Raw genomic sequence first — 18,137 nt, forward strand, 5'->3', positions numbered from 1 at the left:
GGAAGTTGAAGCGCGACAAATTCAGAGTGGAAATACGGCGCAGTGAGGGTAAATAACCATTGGAACAGCTCTCCAGGGACTGGGGTGGGCCCTGGGCCCTCCCGCACTGGCACCTTTTAACTCAAGGTTGGAAGTTTTTCTAAAAGAAATTCTCTGGTTCAAGCAGGAATCAGTTCAGGGCAGGTCTTGGGCCTGTACTATATAGATCAGACTGGATGACCACAATGATCCTTCTTGCCTTAGAATCCATGAATCCAGAGGGGTGGAAGACAGAGCAAAGATGACGCCTTTGCCAACAGCCTCCAGGAAAGTGCGGTGGGTTTCGGGCAAATTACCACCCGGTTCAGTCCACCTAAAAGGGAATCGAGCAGAAGGGAGGAGAGTTGGGGGTGAAGGGCTGCTGGGTTAGGCCTGCTTAATGCTCATTTCTCTAGGCGTTATAGGAGGATATAAACGTCTGGCCATTGTCGGAGACAGGCGAGTGGATTAGAAGAAGCAACAAGCTGGGTTGGTCAAGAGATTCTAACCTTCCTAGCTGAGGAAAAGGTCCAAACCTAAGGAGAGCAGATGGGGATGGGAGAAACCAGAGGCTGCAGAGGGATAGTACAAAGATTCCAAATGGCTCGGGAATGACATGGAAAGGAGAAGTGGAGACCAGGCTGAAATTCGCTCCTCAGTAACTGGCTCCTGCCCACAGACTGGACATGGGTGTTACTAAAGCAGGATCTTGGCTTGTCAGCTGTTGATAAGAATGGAATTTGTTACTACAACAACAAAAAAGAAGAAAAAGGAAAAAAATACGTCTTAATATTGTGCCATTTACCACCAGGGTAATTACCACCATTGGGAACCTGACGCCCACACAATTATGTGCTAGGATAAACTGGAAGTGCGTAATTACCATTACAAATAACTCACTTCTTGCCTTTATTGCATCTTACACCGGGAGACGCTCCCATCAGCAATTCCCCCACCACAAAGTTAGTTGCGTACTTTTGCTTCTGCTGCATCTTTTCCCCATCGGAGCAGGCAAGGCAGAATGCAAACTGAGACTCATAACCATAGGGCACTGGGACTTGGACAGGCAAATATATGGCCCATATGCCAAGAGCGGACAACTTTAATTTCCCTGGGGGGCCACAGACCTTATGGCGCTATGCAGGGGGGGATTCTGTTCTTCACAAATGACTTGGCTAGATTGCTCTGTCTAGCGATGTGCGCTGAGATAGCGACCGCCTTGTGTGCAATGGGACGTCTACCGGGGAGGCAATGGGGCAGGGAGGGGAAACAAAGCAACAGCACAGATTTCAAGTGGCTAATGGGCTTGGAATCAAGGCTCATGGAAAAAAGTTTGGTTAACTTGTTTTCCTCCACTGCTTTTCATTTACACTACATCTCTCCAGGAGCAGAAGAGGCAGACACTGGGGCAGAGCTCCAGACTCCTTTGAGGGTGGGGTTCTGGTCCACCCAGAACTATCAGAACCGCCAAGAGAAAAATCTAATTTCCAGCCCAGATTCACACTCTGGAAAGTTGGGTACCTGGCTCAATTCCCTTCCTGGTTACAGCTGGGATCAGGGTTTGGGCTGGGGGTCAGATACGCAGCCAATCTTCCAAATCTCATCGCTTTGTCTCAGCAGTGCCTGGTTGACGCGCTCCTGCTTCCCCATAGAGTCTATGTGGGTTGGAGATAAAAGCAGCAGTGGCACCAGCTCCAAGGAACAGCGCAAAAGGATGCACAGCTCTGCACGGCTGTAACATGTTGGCAAAGCATGTGCCGTGTCTCACTAACAGTGGCTGTTCCATTGGAGGGTAACAACCAACTACTGCTACCAGCTAAGGAAATTACTGCTTTAACTCAAGAGTTGGAGGCTCAATTGCACCTTCTTACCCTGATTATACAGGCAGCCGGGGGCTGGGAAGCCAATGCAACAGGCAGCAAGGCCCAGCCTCCGAAGAATCATACAAGGCTTTTTGGCATGTCCTGTTAATACTGTTTGCAGGAAGCTTAGAGTGGTCAGCTGGGTGAGTAATGGGGACAAGCTGCTGCTGCTAGGAGGATCTTCCAGGGGCGTTTCCAGAGAAGTTCCCCTGCAGCAGCTTCCCAGAGATGTCTTGCCCTTCAAGTGCGGGGGCTGGAGAAGCGGTTGCTCTGGGAGCAGAGGGGGGCACTGACTAACTCCGGGGGCTCTGCAGAACACACTTCAGAGACAAGCAGAGCAGGATCCTTTCCCCCCATTTCTACAGATGGGAGAAACAGGGACGCAGGGGCCGGTGTGACTGGCCCAACTACAGGCACCGAGTCAGTGGCAGAGCTGGCAAAAGAACCCAGGAGTCCTGGCTCCCTGTTTCCTGCTCTAACCACTAGACCCCAGTCCATCCCTTTGAATAGAAATATACCTCATTGTTTGACAGCGGGGAGAGGACAGTGCAAGATGATTTGTCAATCCCAGCTGCAGGGCAGAGACACAATGGCGCTACACGCCTCCCGGGCCATGTCTTCTGAGCACTGGATTCCAGTCGTGGATGCAATGGTCCTGGGAGGGTTCCCTTGGCACCTGAGCTGGGGTCAGCATTCGTAGCCCTATCCCCGCGTCTGTGGCTGGAGCACTCTGGCAGGTCTGGTAAATGACAGCAGTCTCCCAGACTGCCCTGATTTACGCTCCTCCGGCCCTGGAGCCGCTCAGCAGCTGCGTGGCACAAAGACAACTTCCTGGGCTGTCTCTCGAGAGCTGCAGCGCAGCTGCTGGCTTGGGGCTCCTCGCTGCATTGTCTGTGCACTGGTGGCGGCAGACACCTGCCCGGCAGCCCCTCCAATGAGGTGGCTGCTAATTCCGTGCAGGCAGCAAGGCATGCAGGGGCGGCTACGGCCAAGCTGCTGCAGAGGCAGGTTTACTGCAGTAGGTCTGTCCAGGTTGCTGAGGGAATTCAGCGCCTTTCTTGGGAGGCAGGACAGGTGCAAACTTCTCCACAAAGCCTCTGCAATGGGGCTCAGCCCTGGCCAGCTCTGTTCCCACAGCCTATTCAGTCCTTGGGCCCAGGGGTGGTTTTGTGGTGCAGGTTCCCAAAGAGGAGCGGGCTCCCCCACAAGCAGACAGCCATCATGGGTTCAATTTCAAACCCGACCCTGGCTTATTTTATCTGAATCAGTTTATGAGGCCTTAAATTGCCACATAGCTGCAAGTCGCCTTTGATTAAAGTGTTTAAGCACAGCCTAGCCAGGACACCTGGGTTCTATTTGCAGCTGGGGCAGGGGTTTGGTCCAGAAATGAGAGCACGGTGCTAGGAGCCAAGGCTCCTGGATGTTTTCCCAGCTCCGACATGGGCTGTGTGACCCAGAGACTCAGAGTCTAGGCCAAGCTGACCCTAAGCCACCCCAGCCTGTGTGGCTGGCGTCTCATCATCACAGGCCCCTGTCCCAGAGACGGGCACCGCAGGGCTGGCTCCTCCTATCTTCCAGGGAAGATTTCCACAGGGCCCTAACCCTACCCTCCATTGTCCGTCGCCCCTTTGCTCCCAGCTGTCCTTTCCAAACACAGGGGACCGGGTCCTGCACTGCTATCTCAGACTAGCAGCCAAAGCAACAGGGAGCCCAGGGGAGGATTTATGACCAGGCTTTAAGTAGCAGAGTGAATCAACAAGGAAGCTCTAAGAGAACTTGAGAAATTGCTGCTGGGAGAGGGTGCTGGGAAGGCAGGACCCCTGGGTTCGGTTCCTGGCTCTGCCACTGTGTCCCTGGGCAAGTCACATCCCTGCTCTGTGCCTCTGTTTCACCGGGTCGAGGCGAGGAGAAACCAGTGCTGGGAAAACTGGGCTCCTGCCCAGGGCTTTCCCTCACCAGCGGCAGCACAAGATTCTTCCCATTCCCACCCGCCCATCTTCAGCAACCACCCAGTAAACGCTTCCACTTCGTCCCCGGCCCGTCAAGCTCCATCCCTCCCCCGGCACACCCGTCCTCTCCTGCCCCCGAGGAACCAATACAACCGTGAGACACCAGCAGGGCTCAGTGAGGCGCGAGAAAAAACAGTGTCAAACTCCATTAGAGACTCGCCTTGGGGAGGGGATTTGTCCTCTGCAGAGTCTGGAGGCACCTGGATTGAAAGGCAAGGAGGCCTCGGCATCACCGTCAGCCAATCACCGAGCCCAGTGCTCGTTGGCGGAATTAGGATAATCGGAGGGGAAGATTGAAAAACACAATGGCTGAAATTGAGCTTTGAGGGGGAGGGAGGGAGCTGGCAGGAGGAGACCACTAGGCCGTGGGCAGGGAGTGCAAGGGGGGATGATGGCGGGGGGGGGACAGACGGCAAGGGGCCATGTGCATTGTGGGTTTGGGGAGATTGCACTGCCATCTTCTTTCCCTTGGCCTCCTGTCTCGATTGCTCCCTAAACTGGAACGGCCCCAGGCCCCTTCCTCAGAGCCTCCAGCAATGGCCAGTGGTGGAGGCGAGCAAAAAGCTGGCCCATCCATAGGAACGTGGCAGCATCTGTGGCCTTTTGACCAGGTCTGTGGGGACTTTTTACCATTGCAGCCCGGGTCCCCCCAGACCTTCCCACCCCGGCACCAAAGCCAGAGGCGAGATTTTCCAAAGCACCCACGTTTCTTTTCCAGTCAGTCTCCAACCTTGCCGGTTTCCTGCCAAAGTCTCCTTGGCCGCAGAGGCCGAAGGCTGAGTTCACTGCGGCTGAGGGCAGGGTAATGACACCTAGCTCTTACATAGCGCTTTTCATCAGGAGCTCCCAGAGTGTAACACCCGGGAGTTCAGGGGATTGCCTGCACCTGCACCTCTGCTGCACCTTGGGCATCGCTGCACTAACCCCCTGCCCATAGGCCAGCACTGCATAAAATCACCGCTCAGGGGCCTGATGGGAGCCCTGTAAACCCAGATGACACCACTCAGGTTCTGACCCCACTGAAGGTCCCAAAGCAGCGTTAACAAGAGTTGAGTGTCTACCCCATGTCCTGGACCGACTCCAACTCAGCTAATCAGCAACTTCCTCCTCCGTTCCCTAGGAACAGGGTATCCTCTTTCACTCCCCATCCTAACCCACCAGGAGATGCTTCATTGTTACAAGTTACAGAGGAAGCCAGTGGTGCTGAACATCTGCCAAGTTCCACCCCAGAGACAGCTGCATTTCAGTGGTAGGGGAAGAGCCCTTATACAAACACTTGACCTACCTAGCTTTGCGAGCTAACGCTGGCAAAGTGCAGAGCCCTTGGGTGCCAGAGGAGATCGGCATGTAGAGAGGATCAATACAACAAGCGCTTTTACTGATTTATGCCACATCTGTGTTCTCATTCGCCTTTTCATTCTCTCCCCACCTCGGCCCTTATCAGCAAACCCCCCTGCTGGTGATCTCCACTTACGCACATGCCCGCACAGCCCCTAAAACGTCTCCTGCTGTCTGTTCTCAGCTGTGCTTTGGCACTTCTCTCCGAGAGCATTTCTGACCTCAGGGCTCACTACCGCACTTGGCTCTCCACACTAACCACTTCTCAGCCCTGGCGTTTGGCCGGATCGTTTTCAATGAGCTCGTCTGAGCCGTCTGCTCCGGCCCCCTCTCCAGCGGGCAGGCCCTGGAGTGGGCCCGAGGAGAAGTGTTGCAGAGAAGGAAAACGGCTCCCGACTCACCCCCCAGCTCTTAGACTGCTCGTAGCTTCATGGTCCCAGGCGTCTCGGTCGCGCGCTTCCTCGGGTGACAAGGTGCCACCGTTCTGGAGGGACGGCGGGCACAGACAGCATGAGAAGGGCAGGGAATGGAGTGGGGGCGCTTTCCTTGGGAAGGGCTGGTCACGGAAGCCAAAGCAACCTGAATCCTGAGCACATAACAAAGCCAGGCACAAGCCCACATGCGCCGACACACACGAGAGGAAGGGAAAAGTCACCCTTCCTCCCCAGCAGGCAAGCAACGCAGAGCTAGCTGGCCGGGGCTGACAGCTGGGCTTGGAAGCTAGGCAGGCAGCCTCATGGGGAGGGAGGGACAGACGCCCAGGGACAAGGCCACGGAGCTTCCTGCTGAGTTTGCTGGGGGAGAGAACTGCCCCTGTGCTGAGCTTGCAGGGGGTGACAGGCTATTTTGAAGCCCTGGGGGGGGGCTTTCACAAAAGCCCCTCTGCCCCAGCTGTCTGAATCCAAGTCGTACGGAGCCCTACCCAAAAGGGGACACAGTAGGAAGCCCCTACAGAGCCTCATGGGGTTTTCTATATTTATACGGCCTACTGGAGGCACCAGTGCTGGGGCCTAGTGGAGCATGACAGGCAGAGGTTTCCTTCCATGGACATGTGCCACCATTCCCCTCCCCCCCTTCGGGATCCCGCCACCCCACCCTGCAGGCACGTACAGCCCCCGAATGCCAACGCAGAGCTCGCGGGGACCTTACACACCCCAAACTGCAAACCACAGGCACCCTTCTCCTCAGCGCTAACCTGAGCCGCCCTCAGCCTCCCATGGCCGCAGCCCTGCCTCTCTCCCGCTCGGTAATCGCACTGCGCCAGGCTGACCTGCCAGTTCACAGTGACCCGAAACCTTAGCAGAACGGCCTTCTCTCCAGCAGCCCTTAGAAGCCTGGCTTTCCTTCTTGGGCCCCTAATGAGCCCGGCTTCCCGGAGGATCTGTCCTTGGTGCTGAACATAGCACAACACTCCAGCCACGCCACAGACATTATCTGTGAGGCCATCCGCTCAGGTCCCCTTGTCCCCTTTAGCAGCCCCGCAGAGTGAGAAGGCAGCATGGCCTCGTTGTCTGCAGGCCCAGCTAGGCACCAGAAACTTCTGGGTTCCAGCCCTGGGTCTACCACATGGACAAGTCACTGTGCCTCACCTGCAAGACGTGGGTAATACGGCTGACTTAGCTCGAAGGGCCTGTTACGAACAGCAGCCAGTTTTTAGGAGGTGCTCCGTGATTCAAAAGACTAAGTATTAGTGTGAAGAATTTCAACATTTGGAGCCGCATCCTAAGCTGGTGGAAATCCGCCCCGTTCCATTGACTTCCCTGGGGCGACACTGATTGACACTAGCAGAGGATGCAGCCTGGGGGATTATTTTTTAACACGTTATAATTTAACAGCCGATGCTGTTTGCTGCTGTGGCTCTTTTCCTCCTAACACTTCTGTAATGTATAAACAAGCTGAAGATATTGGACAGATCCATTTCTGCCCATTACAGAAGGAACAATCTGTTGCAGCTGGATAGAAAATTAATTTCAGAATCAGTCATCTCTGCTTACCATAGTAACAGAAGTGAGCTTTCACAGCCCTGTGCCCTGAAGAGACAATACACAGCTATGGGAGACCATGCCAGAGTCCATTCTGTCTTGCGAACGTCAAAGGAGTTCCCATTGTGGGATCTTTATGGCTGGTGATGAAAGAGACAGAACAAGCTCACAGCTTCAATTCCCAATACTGGCTTAACGCAGCAGGTAGAAAAATGGTCGTTTCACTCATGAACTGAGCAAATTTGATCTACAATCATCAGAAGAAAATAAATATGAAATCCCACCAGGTCATTTTGACTGCACCTTTAATCTATTTACTTTTTTTTTATAATGAGTCATAAGTGAAAAGAATTATTGAAAGCAAATATTTTAATTATTACCAGTTACAGTGGTATTTTATTAGACGGTGTATTAGTAAAATTTACTCAGTCTAAAAAAACCTGAGTTTAGTAAAGAATCACCTAATTTAGTAGATAATTTTATATAGTGTAATTATTTTCTTAAAACTTGAATTAGCTGAAAGCAGGTCATGGATATTTCATTAGTCCTTTCGCACAGGAAAGCGATCGTGTAATTAGTTAGAAATTTGTCATTCCTGTAAGTAATTACTTTACAAACAAATGTGTAAAATGCTGCACCAATGTATTAATGTGGAGGAGGGGAAATTACAAGAGAAGCAAAGGGCCTGATTCAAAGCCCACTGAAGTCAATGAAAAGAGCCCCAGTGGGTCTCGTGGGCTGTGGATCGGGCTCTCATGTAGGGGAAGGAAAGGGCCAGAATCCCCCCCTTCCCCAGCTATTCCTGCAAATCGCTGACACGGCGCATCACTTCTTTAGAGCTGGACGTTTGAATAAGGCATGTGCCACTCAACCTCCGAGCACAGGGCTGGGAGGCAGGTGCCAGGGTTCCTCTGCCACCTCGGGTCACTCGCTGCCCTTCAGTTTAACCTCATGGCCCCCTCAGCTCTCCCTCATTTTACTCCTCCGGAAAGACAGGCCTCTTTGGGCAGCACTAACTTCCAGGGGGGAACAATGTTCTGTTCATTCAGGGTCAGAGACCCCTGTGAACGGCATCACTGACATTATATGACACACACAGGGGTAGATTTTGTCTACACGCCGAGCGAGTGATTCACTTCACAGTCACATTTCACTCTGGTTGGGAGAATGGCCAGCCGCTGCCTGGGCCCTTTGGCCAATCAAGGCCCAGCCCCGGTTTGCATGCGAGTCTCTTGGCTTCTTCCGTTTCTCCTGACTGCAGAAACCCTAAGGAGATGGGGGGGAGGGGTGGGGGGGAGGCATATTTTTTCTCTTTTAAGGCCAAGTTTTTAGAGCGGGGAAATAAATGTTGCACCCCCAAAATGAGAGCAGCACAACCCCATCCTGGCTCTAGACATGCCCAGGATGTGACAGGCACTTTCTCAACACAGAGTAGGTTTCATATCTAGCCCCCACTAGTGTAGTAACTGAGCATCTCACAACCTTGAATGGGTTTATCCTCCTCACCCCTGTGGGAGATGAAAGTTCTATTACCCTCATCTTATAGGGGTGGTCCCAAACCCCAGAGAGCTTATGTGACTTGCCCAAGGTCGCACAGAAAGCCTCTGGCTGAACAAGGCATTGAACGCAGGTCTCCCAAGTACCAATCAAGGTCCCCCAACCACTGGGCCATCCTTCCTCTCCATTGCCCAGGGATTTGGGAGGGGAGATTTGCCTCAGAGCTGCTCTCAGTTTAAGAGAGGCCTGAGATGGGGAAGAACAAAAGAGTCTTCAGAACTGCAAAGCGCTCAGGGTCGGGGGCCTTGGGGATGAACTAGGAGTTCCAACCACAAACGGAGGAGTGCCCATGCAAGCTCCTCTGCACATGAAAATGCACGACTGCCCCGTTGCACAATCATGCACCACACGCCGCACAAAGGCATGCAACTAACCCCTCTCTGCACACGTAAGTGATCGTTTTGCACACTCAGATCTGCGGCTGGGTGCAGAGCAAGTGTCACACACACATTGTTTGTCCACGGCTATTAAATGCTCCCATTTAAACCCCCGCCGAGCGTCTTCTGCATCCACTGGCTCCTCCAGGGTGGTTGAGCCGGGGGAGGGGGTGCACGATCGGCTCTGCTGCCCAGCCCCCAGCGTGGGGAACATGGCCCGTGGCAAGCAGAGCCTCCCGCTGCATGCCCGCTGACACACACGATGATGCAGGGACTGGCACCATGGCATTCAGTTGCAGCTCCTCTGACAGATGAACATTTTCTAGCTCATTGAAGAAGATTATTTGTGCGCTTACTGCACTGCAAGGAAATGATCCTAAACCTTGTTTCTCCTCAGATGAATGGAGCCCTTTAACATGGGTGAAGGAAGCCGTCCAAGGACACCGCAAGAGATCCAGGGGCTGTATCTCGCTCCTCCGCGAGAACACAGGGAAGGCTGGCCTAGCCTCAGAAGACCTTGAAATGCCAGTTCCCTTGAGATGAGAAAGAAGGGTCACCATGATCCCTGAGGACAGTCTATGAATTGATTTTCCACTGCGGCTGATGGTACTTGGATTGCTAGGCTGCCTTCCATCTGGAGCTCCCCAAGCTTTAACACCCCCCATGCCGCACTCCAGAGGATCATCCCTATGCGACAGATGGGGAAACTGAGGCACAGAGAGACTTGACTTGCGCACCGTCAGCAGCGTGTGAGAGCTAGAACAAGCACCCGGGTCTCCCCATCTCCTACTCTAACCCCTAGACCACAGTGCCAGAAAAACCTTACGGAGGAGGACTGCTCCCTAATCCAAGCGCTGCCTCTTTGGAAAGCCCAGCCGGGTGCCTCTGGGTCCCTTCCAGACACCATATTTTAACCTCCATCTCCCGTATTGCGAGTCCCCCTGAGTTCCCCGTCTCGATGCTAAAACCAGCCTGGGCAGGGGTTAGCTGGTGCCAGTCGCTGGCACAAGGACCGCGTCGCTTCTGGAGAAGGAGCCTGTGGAAGCGCTGCCCGGCTGCTGGTGTCTGAGCACCACGAGGCCTGGGCCAGACCCGGCTGCTGCTAGGGTGAGTTATTTGAGAACACTGGGCACTGAACCATCCTGGCCTCAGGCGCTGGGGGAGGAAAGCCCAACACGCCCTAAAGCCTCTAGGGAAACATGGAGATTAGCCATGCAGTATGGAGCTCCACGAAGCCAACAGCGAGGGGTGGAGCCGCGTTAAGCAATGACTCCCCCTCTCTGCACTGCATCTCCCTGGCCTCGCCATCAGCTCCGCCGAGCATGAAGCAGGAGGGATTCTTGGGTACTTTCATATAAAGAACTTTCCTCTAAATCTCCCTTCAGTAGGATAAAGTGGCCTGAAAATTTGCTTAGCGTTGCTCCTTGAAGGTTTTAAACACACACCCACTGTTATCTTATTGCTTGGTACATTGACCTACATAATGGCTCGTTCCTGTTTGCTGATTGTTTTCCCTCCCTGTTTGCCTGACAGATGTTTTGCTGCGGCTGGTATTACTGAATCACATCAAATGTCACAGAGGCCCAGAGCCAACTCAGAACCTATCACTGACAGAACAAGAGACATTTCTATCTCCAAGCCTCCAAGTGAAGCAGACAAGCCGATATCCCACAGGGCTGCAGCCTCTCTGAAGCCAGAGGTGCTGTATCAAAACTCCAAGGCAAAATGACCTGCACAGCTGCGCTGCCTACATCTTCTTTCTGACTGGGCATTTTCGATGCACATCTGGCCCGATTTCCGCCTCACACTGCTACAGATCAGGAATAAAGCTGTTTAAATCAACGGCCGGTTAACCTCCCTCCCTCAGATGGTCCCAACCCCCCTACAAATACTGCAGAAAGCCCCACAGCATGCCTAAGAGGTGGGCAATGAATTATCCCCTTTTTAAAGGGGGGAAACTGAGGCACAAGGCCTAAAGTGGCTTATTCACAGTGTCACACTGCAAGACAGTGGCAGAGTCAGGAATAGAACCCAGGAGTCCTAGTGCGTACTTGTACATTTTAGCCACAAGACCTTCTTCTCCCTTCTATAGAAACCTAGCTGGGTTTCAAGACCCCCAGCGCCATTCAAGATGTACATATTAACTCCTTCACCGCTGGTACTCGCTGCAGCTCTTGCGGTGGTACATTCCCCAAGCACGGCTGTTTCACTGGAATTTCCATTCGGATGAAAGAACCAACCTAAACATTCACTTCCCTGCTCCGTGCCTCAGTTTCCCTCATCTGTAAAGTGGAGAGGATACCAAACACCTCAAAGGGATGCTATGAGGCTTAGTTAGTTAATGTTTGCACAGGGCTTTGAATGTGTAAAGTGCCAAGTTTTATTAAGAAGGCAGATGGAGCTGTGCAGCAGCAACATGCACATACATGGGTGGGAATGTTCTGAGATCTTATTTTTGTTAAATATTTATAATCTGGTAGCATATAGTAATAACGGATTGAGATGATGTGATTAATGGTCTAGAGGAGGGAGATCAGGAGCTTATGTTCTCCCTGTCTCAAAAGAGCAAGAGGACATTCAATGCAACTAAAGAGGTGGCAAATTCAGAACTGACTGAAGGACAACATATCGTTAGACTGTGGAACTCACTGTCACAGGATGTCATTAAGACCAAGAAATCAGCAAGATTCTGGAAAAAAAAAGGATCTAAATTTGACACCGATAAGATCGGCGTTAGGAGAGTTCCTGCCAACAGCCATTTGGAAGGAATATTAACGAATTTGGGACAGGATTATGGGACGGAGTTGCCTGCAGTAGCAGGGGCCTGGACTCTATGATCTAGGTGGTCCCTTCTAGTCCCATGTCCTACGTCCCTATGCCTCAAGCTCCTGAGTTAAAGCCCATCTCTAAGTAGATGCCACCAGGGTGATATCTGATCTGAGGGCAGATTCTCCCCCATCTGCCAATGCCTGCTCCTTACACCCTCCTCTGAAGCAGTCTCTGCAACTCCCCTGGGGAGTTGAAGTCAATGGCCATTGGCCAAACTCCCAGTGATTTAACCCCAGGCAGCCCCGCTAGGTTTCAAGGGTTAACTCTGACCCAAAGCAGATAAAAATCCAGAGAGAAAGAAAACTGGGGCACACTGAGTTAGCAGGGCGACAGGATCACTGATGTAATGGGGAAATCAGAACCGGTTACTATTCACTACACCAAAAGGACAGGGCTTCGGACAGGCCACTGCTCGGGAGCGGGGCAGGAAAACCCCAAGGCAGCTATCAGTAAGGGATGAGGCAAGATTTTAAAAGTCATGAAGGACAAAATATCTCCCAAGGAATTGCAAGTGCAAGCTAAACAAGTCAGAATTTCAGAGCGAGGCGCGGAAGCTGTGCTGGCAAAGGAGCCCTCCGAGTGCATGGCGACAAGAAAGAGGGCGCGAAAGTGCGAGAGAGGCAGGCGCTAGACTAGGGAGCGAGCGCGAGGAAATGCTAAAAGGCAGAGGTCATCGGCGGGGGGCGGGAGGGGCAGATTTGTATTAGAGAAGCAAACAAGATCAGGGCCCTATTGCACTAGGTGTTGCAAGGACACATAGTGAGAGTCTCTGCCAGGAAGGGTTTACAGGCTGGATAGACAAGAGACAAAGGGGAGACGGGGAACAGAGGCACAAAGAGAGGGGATGTGCCCAAGGACACCCCGCAGGTCAGTGACAGAGCCAGGAATGGAATCCCCGAGGCTCAGCCCAGCGCCGGACCCTCCAGGACCATGGTGCCCCCAGCAGGGCTGTTAGCAAGGCCACTGCCACTTGGTTAGGCCACACGGGTCAGCCCACGCGAGGCTCTCTCCCCACATACACTTGCACTCAGACACTGGCGCGACCCCCGGGCTAGGCTGGTTATTCATGCCCCCCCACACCCCGTTAGCAAGAGGCGCTGGAGACTGGAAGCCTCTTGGCAGTGACTGAGATCTGCCTTGTAACAGGCCAGCGCAGCCACACGCGTGCAGCCTTGCTGGGCTCCCGACGCATGGGGGGGATTGAGAGCACAGGAGACATGCTCCACCACTAATTAAGAGCGCTCTCTCCTCCACTACCTGGCTGGAGGTCGCACTTCTGTTGGATCAGCAATAACATCGCTTCCCCCTCCCGCCCCATGATTCCTTCTCCCTTGAGCCTAAAGCCACTTCCCAGGGCACCAACCCTGCCCAGACAGGCCGAGGAGTTCGCTGCCATTCACTGGCTGAGTCTCACCCTCCAGGTGCCGTGTCGTCCATCAAGGCAGCTAATTAACTCTGCTTCTATAAACGCCTGAGCCTGGCTATTTATCATTCCGCCGGCCCTGTCCCCCGTCCCGCAGTTGGCACATAAAACACTTCTCTATCATGCCACGCACAGCTCCACAGGGCAGCCACGCGTAGGGAGAAGGATCACACCAGCAACTGGTCCACAGAGAATACCAGCGAAGGGAGGCTTTGGATTAGAAGAGGTTCTCTCAGGGATGGGAGTGGGAACTTCTGAACCCGCAAGCAAGGGCAGTTAGGTTGTGACTTCCCATGCTACCCTCTGCCCTGGAGGCTTTCCAGACACGTTTGCAGGATGTTAGGATCCCAGTGGCCGGGAGAGGCTTCAGCCAGGGCTGGCCTAAAAGAGGAGAAATTATTTGCCATGAAATTTTTTTTTAAAGAATCAAGTTTGCTTAAAAAAAAAAACAACCCTGAAGTCTTCCCCACACACGGTTTTGATTTTGTCAGAATAGAAGGAAGCGTTTGGAATCCATTCAAAATTGACAGGGTGCAGGGAGCCAGGCCCAGGTGCCCGAGTTGATGGATTCGGGAGGTTCCATCCCTAGACAGGCACAGCTACAGGGCAGCAGCGTCTGAATGATTCGTCTTTGCCTTGTGCCCTTCATTCCAGCTCCGCCACTCGAGAATTGGCCTTTCTGGCTCGTAAATTCTTAGCCAGGCGTCCGCCCCCGAAGGGCTTGGACGTTTGCGTTGGATTGGACCCAGGCGGTGGAGTTTGGCTCCAGAGCCTGCCATCAGCAAGTGGGGGGCAGGGGGGAGGTCAGAACCCCAACTCCAATTCTATCCTATTGGGCCAGGGAAAGTGACGGATCTAATTCTGGGGAGGAGACGAGATCTGAGGGTTGCTTTATGACGCCCACTGCACCGCGCTCACTTCTCCCCCAGAGGACTCTGCAGACGGGTCGTTGGGCAGGGGGGTAGTTTATTAAGCACATGGTTAATTCTGGCACAGGCCCTGGGCTCCCTGACAGATCCTTCGCCAGGGTTGGGGAGAGAGAGGTGCTGTCTCTGCTGATGCAGCGGTCGGGTGGGATGAAAAATCCTGCAATGCAGCACTGCTTCTTAATGAGCCATTTGTCTGAGTCTTCTTGACTCATTAACATTCCAGGGGAGGGATGGGAGTTGCCCCATGTCCCCATCTGAGCAATTACTCCTACAGCAGAGCAAGGAAATACTGGTGTGACAGTGACACATGCTCGAGCCTCTAGGAATCCCTGGGCGTTATGGAGAATCAGGCAGGTCCCTCCACCTTGGAGCCGGGCACCTGTAAATGGGACACTACTCCTCCATCACCTGCTACTCAGGTCTTGCACTGCACTATGCTACAGCTGTGCAACAGGCCCCGCTGCATTCACCATCCCCCCTGCACCATTTACACTAGTGCAAAGCAGGCACGGATCCATCAGATCCACTCTGCATTGGTGTAAGTAACAACACGAGGTGCAGAGCAACAGAATCAGGCCCTAAGGCTCCAGGGATTCCTCTAGATAAAGAATTGAGTCTAAACCTGGACATACCAGTGCAAATCCTCAGTAATGCGTGATGCATGTGCGCGCGCACACACACACTCACTCTACCCATCTCGTCTCTTTGACATCACCTAAACGAGATCAGAACCCAGCCTTTCCAGAGGCTGTAAAGTGCTTGGGACCCCTCCAGAGACTCTGCAGGACTCCATCTTATCCTGAAGGATGGAATTCAGAGCTCCCGCTTTAAGTGAGGCAATGGAGCTAACTGGCAGCACCCCAGGGTGCAGAAAATACAAGCAAAATCCCCAAGCAATGAGACTTTTGGTTAAGACAGCACTGAGAGTCTGGACTCCTAGGTTCTATTCCCAATTCTGCAACTGATTCACTGTGTGACCTTGGGCATGTTACTTGCTGAGTCTCAGTCCACCCCACAGGGATGACACTTCTTTACTTTCCATGGCCGTATGTTTAGGGCTTCAGTTTCACCAGGACAGAGCACGATCATCTCCTGAAGCAGCCCCTGGGAACCACAGCCACTCGGCCCCCACTAGGATCAGCATTTGTAAACAGCTTCCAGCACATCCCCCATGAACCGAACGCCCAGTCACTACAGCTCCCAAGAAGGTCAGTCACCCCAAGAGCCAGGCAGAGGAGCCAGCATCAGATTATGGCTTTATTGCTATGGATCATGAACTAAGAAGACTGAAGAGGGTGGATCTTGAAAGGCATCAGATCCCATGATGCGGCATTGGAAGCGCAGAGACAGCAAGCTGCCCCCAGACGCCTGCAGCGCCCCGTCTAGCCAACTGACAGGTGCCACTCAACAGGGAGCTCAGCTCTCAAAGATCGTCAGGCTCCGTTTGAAGACGCCAGCTCAGGAACGTGGCGAGGAAGAGATTCTGCCTAGGACTTCACAGCGATTGCAGCCACAGGGCCAGCTCCGCCGCTTGCATAAAGCAGAATGGCTCCACTGAAGACAAGGGCGCAAGGCTGAATTACACCGGCCGAGCATCTGGCCCGCAACAGCCAGGCAGGGGTTGTTTTTTTTATTTTTCCAATTAACGTGCTAAGAAAAAAGAAAATTGCAGGAGCAAAAATGAAAAGGAAGAGAGAACACAAACCTGAGGCTCTGAAGCAGGCTCGGGAGGTGACAGAGGTGGGATCGCTGCCCCTTTGAGAAAGATGTTCTCTGACTGGTTTGATCATGCAGCCAATTCAGAACAGAGCAGGCTCCAGAGAGAGAGAAGAGAGACAGCCGCATGGTGACGGGGGAGGAGACATTGTGGGGTGAGGGTCTGGCAGGCCTCAAGCAATCAGATAAGAGAGGAGCCGTTCTCGGATACAGGATGGAGAGAGATTGATGCAACCCCAAAGCCAGTCTCCCCCGGTGTGGCCATGGGATGCTAGTGTGGGCACTGCCACGTGCTGAGGGCCACTCCGGAGGAAACAGCCAGGGACCTCAGGAACCAGGGGACTTGATTCTCCTGAAGGGCAGGAACATCAGGGGGCAGCCAGTCCTTCAAAGCAGCTGGGCACTGAGACTTCTCCGTGCTGCCCAGAAAACAGTCCGGCTGGGCCCTTTCATTCCTCCGCCTGCCTAGGCAGAGAGCTGGGTGCTCGGTTATTGGAGCTGCTCCAGGTTCTGACACCCTGTGGGCGGCCGCAGCTTCACCCCCGCCCGGGTCCCACGTGGGCAGCGTGGCAATGGCCTGTGTGACACATGCATGGGAACACGGGGGACCCAGGTTACCCCAGCAGCATCCCCCAGCCAGCTGGCAGCCAAGCCCTTGTGCAGGCAGGGTGGGAAGTTCCAACCCCCCCAGGCGTCCCAGTGCACCAGGAACAGCAGGCCGACATGGGCCACATTAGGATTATCTTCATTGTCCAGCCAGGAGCCAATGTCAGTTAGGCGTGATTGGCTGGACGGGGCCTGCGGCTCGGTGGCCCGTGGAAGAAGTCGTCTCTCGGCAGCCCCAGTGCTGACAGCTAGACGCTGGGCTGGAGCACGGAGGAGCCGAGCCAGCCCGGCAGGAAGGGATGGATGATGGGCAGCATCCCCTTCCTGTCCCCACAGGGCTCAGCGAGCAGGTCTGCCGCCTGCAGAGGCGCCCCAGAGGGAATCCTGCCGGCCAGGGGAGGGGAAGCCCCTCACTGTGAAGCCAGGCATGGGGCAGGGGAAGCCAGCCCAGAGGCTGCTTCTCCCAGCCTGGTTCTGACCAGCCAGCCTGTCCTCTGAGCCGGGGAGCGCCGGCGGGAACGGGCCTTCCCCAGCCGCTTCGAAAGAGGAGCGCTACAGGTTCCCACGGCTCCGGCTAGCCAGGCACCCAGCGGCCTGCCCTTCACCCGCTCCCGCAGCCGTCTTTGGAGAGGCCTTTAATCCCCACCTGCCACAGTGGGGGTCAAAGCCAACACAGGCCCTTCGCCACCCCCTTGGGGAGGAGTCGAGACGGGGCGCTTGGCTCCATGGGCCAGAGACGCGGGCGCAGGCAGAGTCCTGCTGAGGCCACGAGGGGAGAGAATCCGTCTTCTCCCACCCAGCGCCTCCTGCGGCCAAGGCAACGGGCTCCAGACAGGGCCACGACACATCCACCCCATCCCAGGTGGAGGGAAAGCTGCAGTGACAAGGAGCTAAAATAATCGGACCACGTGGGAAGGGGGAGCCCTGTGGCCAAACCCACCCTACATCCAGCCACTGCAACCTTCCCACTCCCCCAGAAGAGGAATTTTTCTGCCCCCGGGACATTACAGAAAGGCCCAGGAGATGGGATCTGGCCCAGATCTCTGGTTTGGGATTTGAGTTAAATGAGGAATCCGGGCTGGGACTGATGAAGCGATTGAATAGTCCTCATTTAAACAAGGCTCTGCCAGGCTTTCGCGTGGCTCAGCTGCCAGACGGGAGCATGTCTGAATAGCCCCGTTCTTCACAAGGGAAAAAAGGCCAGAGTTGCAGGTTCATGAGTCCACAGAGAAGTGGGCTTGGAAGTAAAAGGCAGGCAGACAAAGGGACAGGGAGCAGGAAAGAGGAAATGCTTCATCCTAAGGCCGAACAGCGAGATCAAGGCGCGCGCACACACTGATCACGTACAGCTTAGCAGGCAACGGGAAGACGGCTCGGCTCAGCCTAACAGGCTCAGGAAGATAAAGAGCAGCTCATTATGGGCTTTGAAGTGTCTTTAGCTCATACGCACACGGATCTGCATGCAGCATGAAATTCAGGCAGGAGGGAGCA

General features: G+C 54.0%; 1 protein-coding gene across 5 annotated transcripts in view; it reads right to left on the reverse strand.

Annotated features, from left to right (window-relative positions):
- The window catches only part of DLGAP3 (DLG associated protein 3), a 123,664-nt gene that overhangs the window by 36,863 nt on the left and 68,664 nt on the right, over positions 1-18,137 (reverse strand). The window contains exon 2 of one of the 5 annotated variants that reach the window (XM_039511734.1): positions 7,222-7,349. The exons of the other annotated variants lie outside the window; for them this stretch is intronic. The gene's annotated coding sequence lies outside the window, so the exon portion shown is untranslated. The remainder of the gene's footprint in view (positions 1-7,221; positions 7,350-18,137) is intronic. 5 annotated transcript variants of the gene reach the window in all.

Source organism: Mauremys reevesii, linkage group 23, assembly GCF_016161935.1.
Source record: "Mauremys reevesii isolate NIE-2019 linkage group 23, ASM1616193v1, whole genome shotgun sequence".
Taxonomy (NCBI): Eukaryota; Metazoa; Chordata; order Testudines; family Geoemydidae; genus Mauremys; species Mauremys reevesii.